Genomic DNA, 18,697 nt, shown 5'->3' with positions numbered 1-18,697 from the left:
TAATTTGTGGTGCTCTGAAGAAAGAGTGGATAATGAATTCTACATTGAAATTAGATGCCTCATTTCATTCTTCCTGAAGATCCACAGGAAGCTGCACAGCAGTGATAGTGAGTTAAAGAAATTCTGAGCAGCTGGTGATAACCTCTTCCTCCAAACACGGATCCACTCTGGGCAAGCCAAGGAAAGGTAACTGCTTGCTTATTTGGATGTGTGGATGGAAGTCTTAGAGGTTATTATTAAGATTTCACTGCTTGGTATCAATGTCACTTTGTAAAGAAAGTGAGTCCAAGTCAGTAGACTGGGTACACCATGAACAAGTAAGGTCTTACACCCTCATTTATGTGCCTGGGAAAAAAGACAAGGAGTTCAAGGAAGGAAATCCAAAAGGGTATGATTAAAAATGTTTAAGGTTTCCTGAAAAAACTTCGGAATAGGTTTTTCAAACATATCCTGGGGCTTGAAGTTTGTTGAACAAAACAAAGTTCAAGAATGACTACTGTAGAAGGCTAGACATGCATGGTCTGCTGAAAGGGCTGCCAGTATTCTGCTGTGGCTTTGGGGGCTTTATACACCAATCTCTTCAGCCTCAGTATACACTTCAATTTTTTCCCTAAGTATTGTAACTCAAGAAGTTAAAAATAACAAAATATGTGAAAATGTAGATGAAAATAAAAATATAATCAATTATATTATATTAACTTTCAATTAAAATTTATTTATATTTTAGTATAATACCAATAGTACAAGGAACATTTGGAGTTGAGTTCTTAGGCCTTTAATGGCCTTTTAGACATCCCGGAGTATCTGAGACACTTTAACATAATTTACCAGATGTGAGACTTCTCTATGTGAGACTTCTGTCTTTCTGGAACAAGGAAGTAGGAAGGATGTCTTAAAATGCTGCTAAATATAATTTTGACTGGTAAATTTCACCCCTTTTGTCTGGGAACAGGTTGCTCAGACAATTGTGGAATCTCCTTCTCTGGAGACATTCAAAAGCCATCTGGACACAATTCTGAGTAAGGTGCTCTGGAGGACCCTGCTTGAGCTGGGATGTTGGGCCAGGTGACCTCCAGTGGTCTTTCCATCCTTACCCATCCTGTGATTCAGTGGGTGATATACATTTGGCATTCAGATTATACAGTTAATTATGTTAATGTTCTTTCTTTAAAATGACACGTTGAGTATGTCCCAAGTAGAAGTATATGGAAAACAGCATATAACAGTAAATTTCCATTTTTTGAAGAACTTCAGCCTTTCAAAAGCCATTTCAATCTAATGCAGGTGTTTCACTGTGGGTTGTCAACATGCTTGCATCAAATATGTGTCAACCAATTTGGTGAGAGAAACATTATTCTTCTACAATGTTTGCCACAACGAAAACATCATAAAACCATATCAAAGCTAAGAATACCTGAATTTACATAGGTTTGAGAAGCCAGAAGTAACAGAAAATAAAAATGTAGTAACTAACCAGATTAATTCTGACTTAAGTGCAAGTGAAACAGTGCAAATTGACAGGCAACAAATTTTGGGACAAGATAACCTTGTTGATCTATTGAGTAACTCAAAGAAAGGAAGTGTTGAGATCCATTTTCCAACTTCCAGGTTTGACTTCTAAATACTACTAAAACTGAAATACTTTCTGGACCAAATTCCATATTCAAGTGGATAGATCACTTCTATCACAGAGGAGTCAGGGAAGAGAACAGTAAATACTGTTAAGCAGAGGCCTGGGCTTTATCGTCATAGATGGATCATAGCACAGCTTCTTACATAAAATTGTCAGACCCAATAGAAGTTAAAAACATGTACACAGTACTATCCAAATTTGGCATTTAAAAACATATTTTTAAGAAAAACTGTTTTTCTAAAACCATTTGAAAAAAACCACCTGACTTCTGGCAGTGCCTGTAGGACCAAGATGTATTTTGGGTAAGACATGATGAAATTAAGAGAAGTATGAGAGCGTCCATAGACAAACTGAAAGCTAATTTCTGAGATGTAGCAGCCAATTGTAATAATAATTTTCTTAGTCTGCGCACATCTTCAGTGTGAAGATTAATATCTTGTGTGAAGAATCAGGCCATCCCAAAGACTCTCTGGGTGGTTCTTGCTGCGGAATTGATCAAACTGTACAAGACAAGATACTGGAAAATAGTCAGTAGAAAGTGTTCCTTCAGCTGTTGAAATGACTGTGTAGGGCAATCTTAGATAGAATATCTAGGTCATGCTGCTTATTTAGTTTAAGGTACTCAGTGATGGATCATGCCCATGGAGCAGTCTCTCAGGACCATGGTTCAGCTGGCTATTACAACTGAACAGAACAGCACCTTGGGGAGTGTCTCCTGATCTAGTTGAAGGTGCTGCTGGAAGAATCTTTGCAAGGGAGACTCTCATTGCCACCCAGACTGGAACCAGCCTGCTTGTTTATGAAATTTGTTTTTCCCACCTTGTGCCAAAATGGGAAAGCACAGTGTCTGTGCTTCTCTGCACTTCTCCAACAGCAAGTCAAAGTCAATCTAAGCCTAGATTTTGTAAAATATCAGCTAAATGTGAACAGGCTGGGTCAGCCTGAGAGAAGAGCAATTGTGTTAATAAGGTGCTTTCCCTGGGCTTATGGTATTGCTCAGACAGGAGAACCGACCTGGGAGAGTACTATGCTAACACAATTAAAGCACTTCTAACATCTGTGCTGGCTGCTTAGAGGTAGCGTGAGAATTTTTCAATACAGTGGTTCTCTCTGAGACATTAGAAAAGTAGGGCTACATTTTCTTGCTTTGCAGGAATTTTTCCTTTCTTTTGGCACATAGATTTTTACTGCTTTGTCTTCAAAGAAGCAGGAATAAAAGGACAAAAGATGAGAGAAGATTTAGTCTACCTAAATTAACTTTATTCCTTTTCTTCCTTAAAAGGTAATTATTGTCTTCCTAACACCATCTCAATAACATCAAATGATTTATCTTGATAAACTCTTCTTTACATAAAAGCATAGATAGAAAGATTTATCAGTTTTGGTGAAATGAAACTCTTATATTTCAATTAATTTTATTGATGTATTTCTTCTAATTCTATATCTTTAACTCCATGTTACTTGTGGCAGTATCTTGCCAAAGAAAGCAGGCCAAGACCTCTGTGTTTAAAGAGAGGTATCTTGGTTAATTTAGTGCAGTGACAGGCTTGGATAAAGACTATTTATTCTTTGGAGCCAATTTCTTCTGCTAAATTTAAGACTGCAGAGTGCTATGATAGGGATTGGTTATAAGGACCACTGTGAACATCTTTCTGTGATATTATCATTAATGTCAGTACTGTGTTGAATTCCCATGTGCACTTGCAATGAGTGAGAAGGGACAATCTTATTTTATACATTTTGTATATAAAAAGTTTTTAAACCCTAACCTTGGTTGGAAGTCCCCAGATGAAATTGGAATAGCATAAAAATGATTAAGGATGATAAAAGTACAACAACAATTAGGGCAAATCACTGTGCCATACCTTAGATCTTCAAGAAAGTGTTGCCTCTGTTACAGCATCATTTTCCAGTTATTTTACCTACCTTATGGTATTTATTGAATACCTTTCTTTAACAAAGGGAAGGAAAGTTCCACGTGATACAACTTTATTCTAAGTGATCTCCAGTTCCACTACAGTGTTTCCTCATATAAGAAAGTAATTTCTGGTCTGGATTAATAAAAGAAGAACAAAATAGCCTGCCTATTTTCTGTCTTCAGAAGATTTTCCAAAAAAAAAATCTTGAGTTACTCAGGTCAGAGTCCCTAACCTGCCCTTTCTCAGTAAACAAAGAGCATGAAACAAAAGGGAATGGCAAGAGACTCTGACCTTATGGGGTAAAAAAGCAATCTTGCTGTCAGGTAACAAGTTTCTCTATCCAACTGGAAAGATATGATTAAAAGGAAAATAGAAATTGGGGTGAAAGATATTGAAAGGTCCCTTGAGGACCTGGTCTGTGTAGAAAAGCCTGCCAGTTGGGGATCTTTTCTTTAAAAACTTAGGCTTAGGCAATTGCTATGCAAAAGGAAAAGGCTCAAAAGTTTTCCAGTAAAAAGAAAGCACAAACCAAAAACAGCCAATGGGTTTATGAATCAGAAACTTTACAGCAAGTTTTACTCAGAGAAGGTGGGTGATGAAGTAGCCTCATTTATCCATGGCTCTGGGGAGCTTCCAGCTCCTTGTAAGACCAGGATGCATACAGAGAGGGAGAATAGGGTGGAGCTCCCTTTAATCCCTTTAATCTTCCAGGATTATGAAGATTTTCCAGGTGTATCTAGAACCCTGATAGTGTACAGACTGGAACTGTGTTTTATTATCCTTAGGTCAATATTGTTTCAGAAACTTGCAGTGTTCTCCAACGGAGCATCAGAGGAGGTAGAGGATGGAAGAGTGACATGGTCTGGCTTCACCCCTGTCCAGGCACCCAGATGTATTAGACAGGAGAATCAGCAAAGGAGAAGCAGCAAGTGCCCATTGCCATGGGCATCAGCCCCTGCCAGCCCAGGCAGCCATCCTGGGCCTCCCATGTCACCCGTGCCCCCTGTGACACAGCCACCAGCAGCATTCTACCTGCAGTGACTCAGCCATGGCATCAAAGGGATGGGTGTCTGGAGTTAGTGCTGCATCACTGTGACATGGCTATTTTTCACTGTTCAAGAGAGAGAAAAAAATTGATGAATAATCATTATAGTAAAATCTGGGCAACTAGTAATGCTAGGGAGGAAAATTAAGTAGCTGTAGCAGAAAAGTAAAGGACAGCATCTCAGCAAAGGTAGAAAGAGAATTAAAAGAAGCAAGTCCTACCTACTGCTCACTTTTGAAGATTTATGGTGTACTTGCTGCTGGGATTTGTAGGTTTGAAGACTAAATGTTGGAAGAATGGTGCTTGTCAAGCTGACTGAAGGTAATATTTCACAGTTTTCAAGTTAAAGACTTGTCCAACACCAAATCTGCATCTACAAGAGGATGACACTTCTGAGGAGGTTTCATCATGCAATTTCATTTCTTTGCCAGAAATGAACAGATTTTGACAGAGTCTCTCATCTTTAGGCATCACTACATACTTTAGCTGGACACTACAATGAAATATGTGAATTAGCTTCCATCTCCTTGATTCACTGCAGGACATTACGTTATCTTTAATTGACAGGACAAGAGGCAATGGGTGCAAACTGCAATAGGAGGTTTCATCTGAAAAAGGGGAAACCCTCTTGCTCTCTGGGAGTCACTGATCACTGGCACAAGTTGCCCAGAGAGGTTTTAGAGTCTCCATCCTTGGAGATATTCAAAAGCCATCTGGTCATGGTGCTGGGCAACCTGCTCTAAGTGAACCTGCTTGAGAAGGGGGTTGGACCTGATGAGCTCCAGAGGTCCCTTCCAACCCCAACTGTTTCATAATTCTGTGCTCTTTGGTGCATGAAAACAATTTCTTTCCCCATATGTTTCCAATTTCTTTCCCTCCTTAATTATTTTAGTTTGACAATTGTATAAGTAAAATTGGGAGCAAGGAAAACTAATTATGTACGGAAGTGAGATGACCTTTAAGTAATCAAGTTCAACTGCAAATTATAATAAACTTCCAGTGAAATATGACACATCCTTTAACTGCTTCAACTTCTGTGTTTGCCAGCTGTATTTACTGTTGACATTCAGCAACAGGCGAGCACGGAAGTGGCTGGAAATTACAGGATCTTGTTGGTTAGAGATAGGGTACAGGAATATTTGAAACACACCCCCAGACACCCTTAAGGACACAGTATCACAGCTCACTCAGCTGGTGTGTAGAATATTTCTAGTTGGTCTCTATGCACTTTCCTGCTGTGTTTAACATTGACCTGAGAGGAGACACTGTGGGCAAGGCTATCCCAGCTTCTCCTTTCATAATTGTTTTATATCCTTTGCTTCTAGGATGCCTTGTCTAACCATGTCCAAACTATTGCTGGGTTTCAAGATGCTCCAGGTATTTTGGCTGCTGTTGACTGGACTGTACTTTGTACATCTTACACTGGACAAGGCCAAAATGTATTAAGAAAATTAATACTTGCATTAAGAAAATCACTTGTTGCTGTTGGCTACCAATGTAATAGTTTCTCAGTAGATCCTGAGAGTTCATGAGACCAGATGAGGAAGTGTGGTGCTTCCCTTCTAATGGCTGTGATGAATTAGTGATGAACACTACCTTGTCAGCCTATTGTCAGTGACAACATAAAATAATCAGATGTTTTATCTCCCAACAAGCATCATTCACTTTCATTTTCTGTTTTAGTCAGGTTTTGTTTGTTTGTTTTCTTCAGGATAGGGTAGGACAACTTGTACAAAAAAAAACAACCAAAAATAGAAATGAGAGAGCAAGCACCATCCAGTGCATTACTGCCATTCCTTAGTTGCTTCAGATGTGTTAACTTTATCTATTGCTGGCATATGCAAACAGTCCCTGGGAATGTGGTTGCTGCTCAGGAAGCAAGGGTTTTGTAAAAATAGTCACAGTAGTAATAAAATATGGTATATGGTATATGTCTTCAAAGGTACAGAGAAATTTGTTTCAGCTATCCAAAGAAACTTATGGTCCTTTAGAGTTGAATGCTGCAGAGTTGTACTGATTTGAGAGAATTTTAAAACTTGCTTATCAGTACACAAAAAAGATAATAAAGTTTCCAGAAGGGCAAGGGTGGGACAGGATATAAACAACAAAACACAACAGAAACCACAGAAACATATTGAACAAAGTGTCAGACTGTTTATTTTGGCTTTAATTGGATTCTCATTTTCCTTCCAATCTATGGATGATCTGGCTGTTGAATAGTTTGAAAGGACTGTCATGGTTATGTCACCAAAGGCTCTGACCTACTTCAGTCCTCCCTCCTTCCACTCTTCAGAAACTGGTGTTCTTTCAAAAGGAAATGGAAGAGAAATGGGCCTGTCAAGATTTAATGATGCAGAAAACAATAAGGAAAACACATTTTAATGTGATAGTCTTTGTATTTTACACGGGAGATACAAAAAGGCAAAAGGGATTTAAAAGATCACCTTTAAGGCATCCAGTTCCAAGGTTTCAATAAACACACTGAAAAACAAGCTCTTTGATTATTTTTCTAGCTCACAGAGAAGCAGCAGTAAAATCGAGAGTACCATTATAAGATGTGAGTAAGAAGCAGCACCCAAGGAAATGAAAAAAATATTAGAATTGTTATTATCTATGCTTACAATAGAAGTATTGCATAGTAGATAAGAACACTGGAAGGATGCTTTTTTCGTATCTTGCATTATATCTTTCTGAACAAAACCCCTCTGTAGACAACAGAAGCTGCTTCTAATAACAAAAATGTTGGCTGAAATGAAAATCTTGACATACCAATCATTCTCAGTAGCAAAGCCATTTTTCATATAAAACATGCTTTGGTGTAGCCTTTAATGAAGGTCTCAAACCAACTCCTGTAGCTTTTTTTCTCAGGGATGGGAGTATTTAAAAAAATTTAATAGAAAATCTACCACAGAGACACCACAAATGTGCCCTGCCAAATCAGATTATGTATTTTTAAAGGACAAAAGGATTCACCCTTCCTTCCAACCTACTCAAACACACACTTTTTTTTGCCAAAATACATGATAGTTTTGATTAAAATTAATTGCCCACTGTGAAAACTCCTCCCACTGCACCACAATCAAGGAGAAAGTTTCCAAAATAAACAGGCTTCAGACCAAATGCTGTGAAAGGAGAAATTTTTTCTGCTATAGCTATAGCTTCTCTCTTACTCTCAAAGAACACTTATAGGCTAACATAAAATAGTTGAGTAACTCCTTATATAATCTGTTATCTCGTTCTCTGAATTAATTTGCTATTATAACTTAATGGGAAATTTAAAGTGATAATTTAGGAGTGAATTTTCTAAGGTCTTCATTTTAGCAATGCTAGAAGGGAATTTGGTGCGTGTTCTTTGGAATGCCCTCAAGATTACTGCTTTGAAAGAGTACAGTCTGCTTATCTGTGTTGTACTTAATTCATAACTCATAAACCAGAAGTTGACAGCAAGTGTAAAAGGCCATATTAAGGATCATGTCTTTAGGTTAAAAAATCATCAGTGGATGAGTTCCCACAAGGAAAGGAAGGAAGGAAGGAAGGAAGGAAGGAAGGAAGGAAGGAAGGAAGGAAGGAAGGAAGGAAGGAAGGAAGGAAGGAAGGAAGGAAGGAAGGAAGGAAGGAAGGAAGGAAGGAAGGAAGGAAGGACAAATGAAAAACCTGGTTGGATTGTTTGATTTCTACATCGATAAATAGAATGCCAGATTACACCTCAGCTCCTAAAACTTCACAAGAAAAGTTTACCTAAATATTCACCAGCCACCCTGGAACAAACAAGCTGTACAGAGTGATCTTTAGGTTCAGCTTCATTTTCTGTCAGTGAGTGCTTCAGGAAACATTTGAAAACATGAAGAGAAAAGTAGAAAATAGAAGTGGAAGGCTTTTTGACTTTCCAGCCAGCTCAGTGGTTTTCAAGAGACAGAATTTAATAACATTTACCTCATATTAAAAAGTAAATCAAATTTTCTATATTTCTTGAAAAATAAAGATTTTAGCTTGTAAACTGTAGGTTTGTTGTACCATGTGTCTCTCAGAGAAAGAACACCTCTGTGTTGTCTTTCTGGACACTTCAGCATTCCTCTGGAGGGAGAGCAATCAGCAAAGACATAAAGAAAGCTGCCCTGTAGCTGGAGGCTGTGAGGAGCACCAGGAGACAGCACTGACAGGCAGTGCAGTGCACGCAAGAGTAGCTGCAGCCTCCTGTCTCCACAGATTCAGCAAGCTGCATTTGTCTCATAAAGCAGCATTTAACGTGATCTTTCTCCTGCCTGTGTTAAATAATAAAAACACCATGAAGGAAAAGCAGAGGGCCTTTTAAAGACAGGGAAATTATGCCAGTTGTAATGATCATGCCTGACTGGTAGATTGGGGTATATAGGAAGGGCAACAGGAAAGGGTGGCAAAAGAAGCAGAGGTTTATGCGGTATAAATCCACACAAAAAGAACATAAAAATTCTAAGCAATTCAAAAGGGAAAATTGCTTTGTGTCACATTGCACTTACATTTTATGCTGGAAAATAAAACAGGTCTCTGAAACACAACAGTTGGCTGTAGCAGCAAGTTCTTCCTGAGCTGAGGAAAAGAGCCAGATGTCTTATAGATAGGCAAGCAGCTGCTCTCCAGACATTTGATTGCTAGTTTATATCCAATATCTAGCTCAAATGTGCCACACAGCTATCATTTATTTATATCGCATGGCTTATACTTACAGGTTAAAATCTGACTTTTAAGGTATTGTTACAAATTTGTGTTCCATCCTTCTTCACCTGCCCTGTTTTACATTCCATCTGTCCTCCTAAACCAGAAAACAAAACAATTATGTTTGCCTATTTAATAAAATTTATAACTCAAGTTCTTATTCATCTTTAACATATTACTTCTTATTGGGTTTGGCTATTTTAACGTGTTTCAATATGTAAAAAAATATCTTAGTGTAGCTTTTTTCCTTCAGCAAGTTAGTTCAATCCCATACACCATATCAATTTAACCATTCTTCTAGTTTGAAAAATGTGCAGAAAGACACTAGGGAAAAAAATAAAAATGTAAGATTCAAGTCCATTGCACAAACCCCTATGTGGGCCCTAGGTGGCAGGTTCATTATATGGACTTCATCTCAGAGGACCAGCCTGGCAGGTTGCAGACTTTTGGAGGTCATGAAGGTTTTGGTGGATGTTCTGCTTTTGAACACCTGCTGAAGCAATAAATAGATTTTCACAGTAATGAAAAATGTATAGATTTCCTCAAAGTCTTTCATAAAATTACTGAATGTTTCTGTTCTCCTTCTAAACGAAAACATCAAAATCAGGAAGAAAATGGTATTAAAACATCTACTTCCTTTGAAAATTCTGGTTTATAAATGTCTTTCAGATATACTAACAGCACAATTTGACAGTACCTTAAATTTCAGGGTCACATGACACCAATTCATGATAGCGCTTGTTCTCATCTGCCCACCAATCTGTCATCTCTGATTAATTTAACATCCCAACCTCTTAAGAAGCTTCTAAATGCCTCCAGATTTAAAATTAAAATAATAAGACAAATTTAGTGGAGCAGTCTGCTAGAAAACATATTTCTCCATTTTCTTATAAAATATATCTTTTTTCCAAAATGCGTCATGTTGTCTTGAGGACTTGAAATGGAGGATTTAATGTGATTTATTAATGTTAAATCCATTTTTAAGGCCCTAATTTGTTAGAACTTAGAAGCTAAATCCATTTCTGACTTTTAAGGTTGGGGGTGGATAAGGTAATGCATTATACAGTGACTTGGTCACATAGCAGAAGTGCTGTCTCCCATTATAGCACTTTCATATTTCCCCTTTAGAGGTGGACTTGTTTAGCTGTGCCTCAACTCAACCATCTTTTTGAGAGAAAGAAAGGAAATCCAAAATTATTCCAGCCTAAGTCATAAATACCTTCAAAACTTTCCTGAAAACATTGGTTGTACATTATAGTTCACAAACAGAACATGGTGCAACCTGGTGTGGAACATTAACACTCCAGATATTAGCAATACTCTGAAAGCTGATCTCACTTCTGCTACTATGCTATAGATGGGGAATGGCAGTGGCAGCATCGTTCAAAATTTCTCATATTTTTAGGGTGTATCTATCTGGTGAAAGACTTTGCTGGAGTTTGGAGCAGCCTGCTTTCTGTTACTGGATTGTGCCCTGACAGTATTTTTAATTGTCCCCCCCTCTCCCTGAAAATAACATTCAGCCATAGTGGCATTTGGGGGATTGAAATGCCTGGAAATGGACTTTGAACCAAAATCTGCTTCCAGAAACTACTTAATGGGCAGGTCTGGATAATGGATATTGCTATGGAAAGTGATGGTAAAACAACTACTCAAGGACAAACCTTAAACAGAAAAAAAAAGAGTTAACTCCTTATGAAAAGTTTAAGTAGTTCTAATAGTGAATTGATACACTTTTTTTAAAAGGCCATTTGCTTATCAGCAAATCTGAATCCAGTTCTAAGGCCCTCTTTGCAATAGACACCAGTGACATTGCTACCCAGTAGGACAATTACAGGATGCTACCACTCCTAGACAGGACCAAGCTACTGCATAAATATTGGAATAGCATATCTTCCCAAGAATTGACAGATTTCAATTTAAAAAGTTCAGGAGTTACTAGATCAGAAACAAAAGGAGATAGTGCACAGGTTGCTCATGAGGATATCTGCAGTCTGAGGCATCACAGGATCTCACCAATGCCCAGCACCAAACTGCAAGGCAGGTGGGGTCAAACCAGGGCAGGCAGGGAGCCCACAGAAACTGACTTCTTCCAGAATTACCACCACAATGCAAATGGCAAGTGGCTCTTTAGAGATGCAAGTTTTACCAACTCATGCTCATCTCCTAATTTTCTATGAGCTCCTCACTCCTTTTCTGAAACAAACACACAACAACCACATGAGGACTCTTGTCCAGTGCTTGGATAGATGGCTATTTTTGTCCAAGTACAGATCCACTGACTTTTTCCTATTGAATTACCTGCTGATTTGCCTCACATCTCTTCTCTAAATTGTCATGAGTGTTTTGAGTTTTAATCTGCTACGTGCATTCCCTCCTAACTAGGTATCATTTGCAAATATATAAGGCACCCGCACTTTTCCATCAGCCAAGTCATTGAAGAAAATATCAACTAATTCTGGAACAAGCACAGATTATTCCTGAAAAAACCCCACTCAATATATTGCCATAGTTTGATTTCTTTCCTTAGCAGCCTTTTCATAAAGACCATATGTTCCCAGCTTACTTACAAGAGTGTTCTAGGAGACAGTGTCCAGAGACTCACTAAAATCAAGACGTGGTATCCACTGTTTTTGTGAAGACATATGAAGCATGTCCTATGACAGATTGAGTCTATTTTGGCTTGACATGGATTTTATTGACCAGTCCTTACTCTATATATAGTATTTTCTAAATGTTCATAGCTAACATGTTATTTTTTTCCACTATTTCTACAGGAAATAAAATTAACTCCATGTATTATAATTTTAACCTCACTCTTCTGTTACTTTTTAAATACCCTTTATCTTCTGGATTTTCAGAATATAATTTTGGACTGGCTGATCACAAAATAGCTCATTTGCTTGCATAACTTGAAGTGTTTTCTTCCCTCTTTTAAGTTCTTGCCCTTTTTGTCATGATACCACCTGCTTGTAACTGACCTTTGGAGTGAAACAAAAAAGGAGCTGAATCTATCAGCTTTCCAGGCATTGTTTGCAAATGTTCTTCACTCTGCAGAGAAGTGGGCTAAGTCTTTCTTTAGCTGCCTCTGCCTGTTGGTGCAACAACATGCTGAGAAGCATGCATCACCTATGCACCACATGGTTTCACTCTCTGCTTTTGATTTTCTCTCTTTGGTCTCACATGTTCATCCATTCATCTTTCTTTAAATTCTTTTCCTTGGTAAGTGATCTACAGCTCCTTCCCTTCCTCCGCACTGTCATAACTTGCAATTCTGCATAGTTTTCTTTTGCATAGTTTTGCATAAACTTGCATTTAACATAGTTCCTTTAAAGATCTGCCTACTTCACTCAACTCTCTCTCAGAATTGTCTCCCACAGGATCTCACTTACTAGCTCTCTGAATTCCTATAATCTGCTCTGCTGAAGCACATTGCATCTCTTCCTGTTTGTCATGAATTCTGCCGCCTCATCGTTGCTCAAGAAGTGCCCGAGTTGCTTTTAACTTTTGCTTTTTCCTTTATGTTCTACCAAATTAGAGAATCATATTTGGAAAATGTCATCTCTCTTTGCATTTTCCAGCTTCTACATAGAAAATTTCCACTAAAACTTCTCAAAAATTAGCCAACTGCCTGAGGGCATTCCTTCCAATGTGCAGATTTTTGAAATCAATGCTGATGGGACTGAGTGCTGCAGTTTGGATAATTCTGCTTACAAAAGGCTCATCATGTGATTTCCTGGATATCTGTCCGACCATTGACTCCCATCAGGGTACCAACACTTTTTGTCCTTTAAATTGTACTCAGAAATTATGAGACAACTTTTGAGCCTCTTTATTAATAACCTCAGAGCAAGAGATGCCTATGTATACATTAACATATAAGGAAATACCTACGTCCTTTTCTCTGTCTACTTGCCCTGAACAAATTCTGCTGTTTATATTAATGTTCCTGCTAGATGAATCATCCCACCAGGTCTTTATTAGGTCTATTAAGTCATAATTTTGAAATGTATTTATACTGCTACTTCCTCTTGCTTTTTCTCAGTGCAACTGCTGTGCAGATATTCCAGGGACAGAAAAATGAACCTGGCTACAGAAAACAGACTAAGACTCCTAGAGAACAGCAGACATCTGGCTCTAAGAGACATGCAGAAGAGGAAGAATGTCTGGTGGAACTCTTTTGTATTAAACATTTGTGGAAGAAAGCAGCACTCAGGCTGCTGGACAGCCTCCACCCATAGAGTCCAAGAGGCTGGTGGAAGCCAGTCTGCTGCATCCAAAGCAGAACCTGCTACAATCAGCTCCACAGACAGAGTCAATCCTTATGCCTACTTTTGATGCCTGTTCAAATTTTTAGTGGAGACCCAAACCCACATATTAAATTCTTCTCCATCTGACAATGATAGAATATTTTCTGTAAAGAACAGTGAGAAACATCTTCTGAAGATCAATATTAAAAACTGGCCCCAAATACCTGAAAGTGTTGGACCATCCACTAATCTGAAAAGATCTCTGCTGCTAATTTATAATGAGTACTAGAACATCAGATAAATCTCAATTATTGAAAAAAGTATTAATATTGTACAACAAAGATTAAAGAGACAACAACAATATTTACAGGTTAGCAGTTTGTAAGTGGTATAGGAATGATAATGGAAAAGAAGCAGGATTAGGAAATTGATAGGAAAATGATCTACACCACTGACAGATGTCTCACATACGTTTATGTATGAAAAAGACAAATTAATAACCAGGCCATTCTTGTAAATGAAAAGTGAGTTATACCAGATTAATCCTAGGTTCATAGTGTGTTCACTGTGAGAAGAAGCTGAATGAACTTTTTTTTTATTTACTGGCATAATCTGGTGTGATTTGGGAGTCAATCCTGTGACATCAAGAGACTAAGGAGATTCAACAGGGTAAAACCATACCAAGACTGAAATCAAATATAGACTGAGCAAATCAGACTTGCAGATTGACACTGGGAGCATTCCTGTGTCACATGGTGATCCTTAGCACGGAGGGAAAGGGAGATTACTGGCCTGACAAACAAGTGACTCAGGGTGACTGAGGGATTTGCTGTGCCTTCAACAGCTTTTGGAGAGGAAACCATCTGTAAAGCTCAGTCTATAACACTTGAGAAAGGAATCACCTTCCATTCTGGAACGCTGGAATGTCACCAGTCCTTGTACCAAATGAAATGCATGTTACATATGTTTCCAAATAATGAGCTTGCTTGCATGTTAGGAATAACACTATTTTGAATAATGTACATAAGAAACTGTTACTAATAACTTTCTCTTAAAAGAAAATTTGAGAACTGCTTTCATTCATAAAGAAATAAAGATGTGTATGAAGAAAAGCTTGCATTCTGCCTTCCAGTGACAGGTTTTCAAATTCTTTAATGCTTGGGAAAGCAAATAAATGTTCTTCATTCCTTGATAGTATTGATCTTAAAATGATAAATAAAAAAATCTGTAATTCTGTATTGTTGATAACAATTCAATACCTGGCAAAATGTAAATATAGCATTTTAATAATTAGTAATTTTTCATAGCTGGAAATCTGCTGCTTACAAATCTTATTGTATCTTTCCAGAATATCAATTGGAAACAATCCAAACTTAGCATGCTGGATTGAATTATTTATGTTGGAGATAAATTTGAAATAAAATATTGCTAAAACAGTCTCATTTTATTCACTAGATACTACCAATTACATTAAAAGTACAGTAAGCAGAAATAAATCAAATATTCTAGAAATAAACTCTTTATTTCCACACTCAAGACATTTGAAGTACCTATTAGTTATAAAAGTGGTGAAGTGGTCAAGTCAAATTTCAGAATGGACTGTAGCTGCTCAGTCCAATTTATAAGTTAAAATGCATCACCTGCTTTGCACTCTCTTACATGTGCTGGACAGCTGGTGAAACATTCCAGGCCAAACATTCCAAACATATCAAACATACCAAAAAAGTATGTGCTGCTAAAATATCTCCCAGGAATTTGCCCCCTGCTTGTGGAGGTGGCCTCACTCTCACTCTTTGGAAACATAGTGTTTTATCCTAGAGGACCTGACCACAGCCTTTGTGTTTTTTGTGATATATATATATATATATAGGATAAGTATTTTTTAATTTAGGTGTTTTCAGTAACCTCTTCAAAGTCACACAGTTCATACAGAGAGAAGGATACAAATCAACACTAAAAACATGACCACTTCCTGAAACCACACTTGTCAGGTTTTTATATGCAAATAAAACCAACATTTTGCTGGCAGCTCTATGACAAAAATAAAAGTATGTAGGGTTTTGCACAACCCAACAGATGCTATGCCAATTTGAGTAGTGTTGTCCTTCTCAATAGCTCAAGTGCAGCACTACAAAAAAGCCTCCTCGATAAACAACCCATAGCACATGCTCACAAAGAGGTGAATATACTGAGATATTTATTTCTACCCATCAACCACATTTGAAATTGATCCAGATAACAGAACAGACTCATTTTGGAAGCTATATGAAATTCATTGATGATCATGGTTTTTAGTAGATCTATATTAGAACCACTAAGGTATTCAGCACTAGAAGACATCTGAACTTTTCTTAAAAGGCAGGAATTGGGTGAAAGCAATAGAATTAATCTCTGGGGCAGTGCAAAGAAGTCTGAATTACCACCTTTCAGACACAACTTTTCTCTGGGTAGCCAAACACAGCAGTCTGGATTTCATTCTGGCATAAGGCACAAGCACCCACTTCACCATCATGACAAATTCAACTGTAACAGAAGTTCATGCCACTTTCAGATTTAATTTTTTCCAGCAAAGTTTTAAACATATAAAATTGTAGGTAAACACACAAAATTTTTAAGTGTTCTGATCTCTCTTTTTTTCAATAAAAGGCACTAGAGATTTATTTCTTATTCTGTAACCACAGAGTGTTTTGCCTTTCCCAAAATGTCTGCCTTTGAACTCTGCCCCTGTAACAACTTAGTAATGCAGTTCAGTAGGATCTGCAAAACTGTAAATACAAACTAATGTTGGCTACTGTAAAAATAAGTTGTTTAACATTTCTTAGATTTGCTCTTAAGTATTCCATGCAGAATTTTAATAATCTGTTCCAAAGTCTGATCAAGTTCTTTAGGAACATCACATGAGCAAACCATCACCTCTAACTCACTTCCACTGAACTACATAAATATTTGTTGGAGAATAGATTTCAAGATTCCATTTATAGAAAGATATTTCCACAGACTAATCATTTACATTAATAGACAGTAATATTATAATAAGGATGTAAAATGAAAATTGAAAAGACAACCTTTGAAGAAAAAAACACATTTGAAATTGGCCACAGCCTTGGACAAACCTTTTTTTACCCTTAAGCTGTCATGATCATTTGATGCCTGTAAAATACAGTAGGATTTGAAAAATGATCCAGTACATCACTATTCTGTTGATAGATTGCTTGTGGGTTGGTGATTCACATATATTTGTTTATCACCTTGCTTTTAGAAGGTATTTGCCAATTATACACCATATATCTCAGCAGATATACAGTTGCAGCCAAGAAAGAAAATGCAGCAGTCATCTCTCACTTTAAATGTCATTAACACTTCACAAAATCAATCTTTCCCATTAAAAAGGAAAATGTATCCTTGGACACTTGGGTCTTAGTTATTTTTCTAAGGTCTCTTGAACAACATCTAAGATTTGAACCCTGGTTTGTTTTTGTTTTCAAATCTTAAACCTATGCCTACCCTATGAACCTCAGTGAGGAAATGGCTTATTCAACCCAAACCTAAACACATCTACTCCTTCAGATGCCCTCTTTGCTGTCTGTAATTCTACAGTTTCTGGGCATCTGCTCCACTGTAGTCCTTGGTTAAGTCTGTACCAATAAACCATTGGGGCCAGGGGATCTGTCAGTGTGTTGCCATGTAGTTGCTCACATCATTAATTTCTGATCATGCTCTATGGCTTTGCCCTAGGCCAAGTGGCATTTCTCCTACGTGGTGTCTTAGGCTTACAATGAGCAGGTGACCACATCCTAAAGGTGGTATGGATATTGCCTCTTTGTTTTGGGATGTAAGAGAACTCACTCCTGTGGATATGCTGCACCAGGTGGCCCCCAGGACAGGACCAGCCCTTGGCCTGCTTTATTTACTACTGGAGACATTGCCACATTTTCAAGTAGTTCTTACACTTCTACAAAGCTCTCAAAGTTTATCCCTACCAGGATTTAGTGGAAGGGTATGTAAAGTGTGTTCCATTCTTGGTACAGCACATCTCTCTCTCTGTTACATGTTTATTAAGAGCTCTTAGCTCTTCAGTGTCTGCTGCAGTGCAGCTCCAAACCAGCCTCTCTCTGGGAAGATTGGTTAAGAAGGACTAGCAAATTAATAACATAACACTTTAACAGTGTTAAGTCCTTTATTTTAACTCCTAATTTGTGCTTTCTTAGGCTTTCCCTAGGCTACAAATAGGCAATAGGCAATATCCCTAGGCTACAAATCTCTTCTAAAAATGTAAACCGACAAGCCTAACACTATTTTTAAATGGACTACCCTTTAGGACCTGGCTACCTAGCTTAACGTGTTTCCTGAAGTGCTGATTACATTAAGATGTACATATTTAAAGCATTCTCCATAGTTCAAAGCCAGAATGTGTGATATGGATTAAAATCCAGTGCACCAACTGGTTAATGCCTCTAAATGCTATAAACAACTAGGTGCTTAGATAGGGTGCTGGTTCATGCTGCTTCATTGTTCTTGAGAATGTACCAGATTTTCAGAAATTATTTGATAAGATATTCTAGTCCTGATGAGCCCTTGCACAGTTAAGAGACCTATTTCACTACTATCTTTGTTATAAAAAGTAATTTTAAAATAAGCCGGGGAAAAAAAAGCCTAATGTACTACTGGAGTACTCATAAAAATCTCCAGCCTTTAAATCTCCAGTTTAAGCAGGAAAAACGAACAAACTCCAACCTACTCAGGGTGAAAAAATGTGCCAAACTACTGAGCCCAGAAGAGGATGTAATTTACATAAAACAGAGGCGTAGAGATAATTTTCCAAGTTATAACCCGGACTGTCAAACTCCTGTAATGCACAGACCAGGGAGTCATGATTTGAGAAAGTGATTTTAAGACACTGTAGTTACACTTCATTTCTAATATGATTCTATTTCTTTGTTCATTTCCTGCATGACATTTACCACACATGAAGTCGTCGTGGGATGTATAGTTATAATTATGTATCTACTGGTGAATTACATGCAGTTAGTCTCACAGAACTGTTTACCCAAAAGAAGTGACTGTTTTATAAAGATGATTTTAAGTACTATTCACAAAATTGTTATTTTTAAGGGACAGTGAATCTGATAACTCTTTCCTGGCTCCTTGAATAAGTACT

The 18,697-nt window shown here is 37.6% G+C and overlaps 1 long non-coding RNA gene across 1 annotated transcript; it reads left to right on the top strand.

Moving 5' to 3' along the window:
* Positions 1-202: 202 nt before the first annotated feature.
* Positions 203-14,975, top strand: LOC143693518 (uncharacterized). Its single transcript, XR_013181260.1, has 2 exons — positions 203-1,065; positions 13,335-14,975. It is a non-coding gene; the product is annotated as an uncharacterized LOC143693518 (long non-coding RNA).
* The last annotated feature ends 3,722 nt before the right edge of the window (positions 14,976-18,697 follow it).

This window comes from Agelaius phoeniceus, chromosome 3, assembly GCF_051311805.1.
Source record: "Agelaius phoeniceus isolate bAgePho1 chromosome 3, bAgePho1.hap1, whole genome shotgun sequence".
NCBI lineage: Eukaryota > Metazoa > Chordata > Aves > Passeriformes > Icteridae > Agelaius > Agelaius phoeniceus.
Note: the sequence above shows the minus strand (reverse complement) of the source record. Positions and strands in the feature narration are given on the sequence as shown.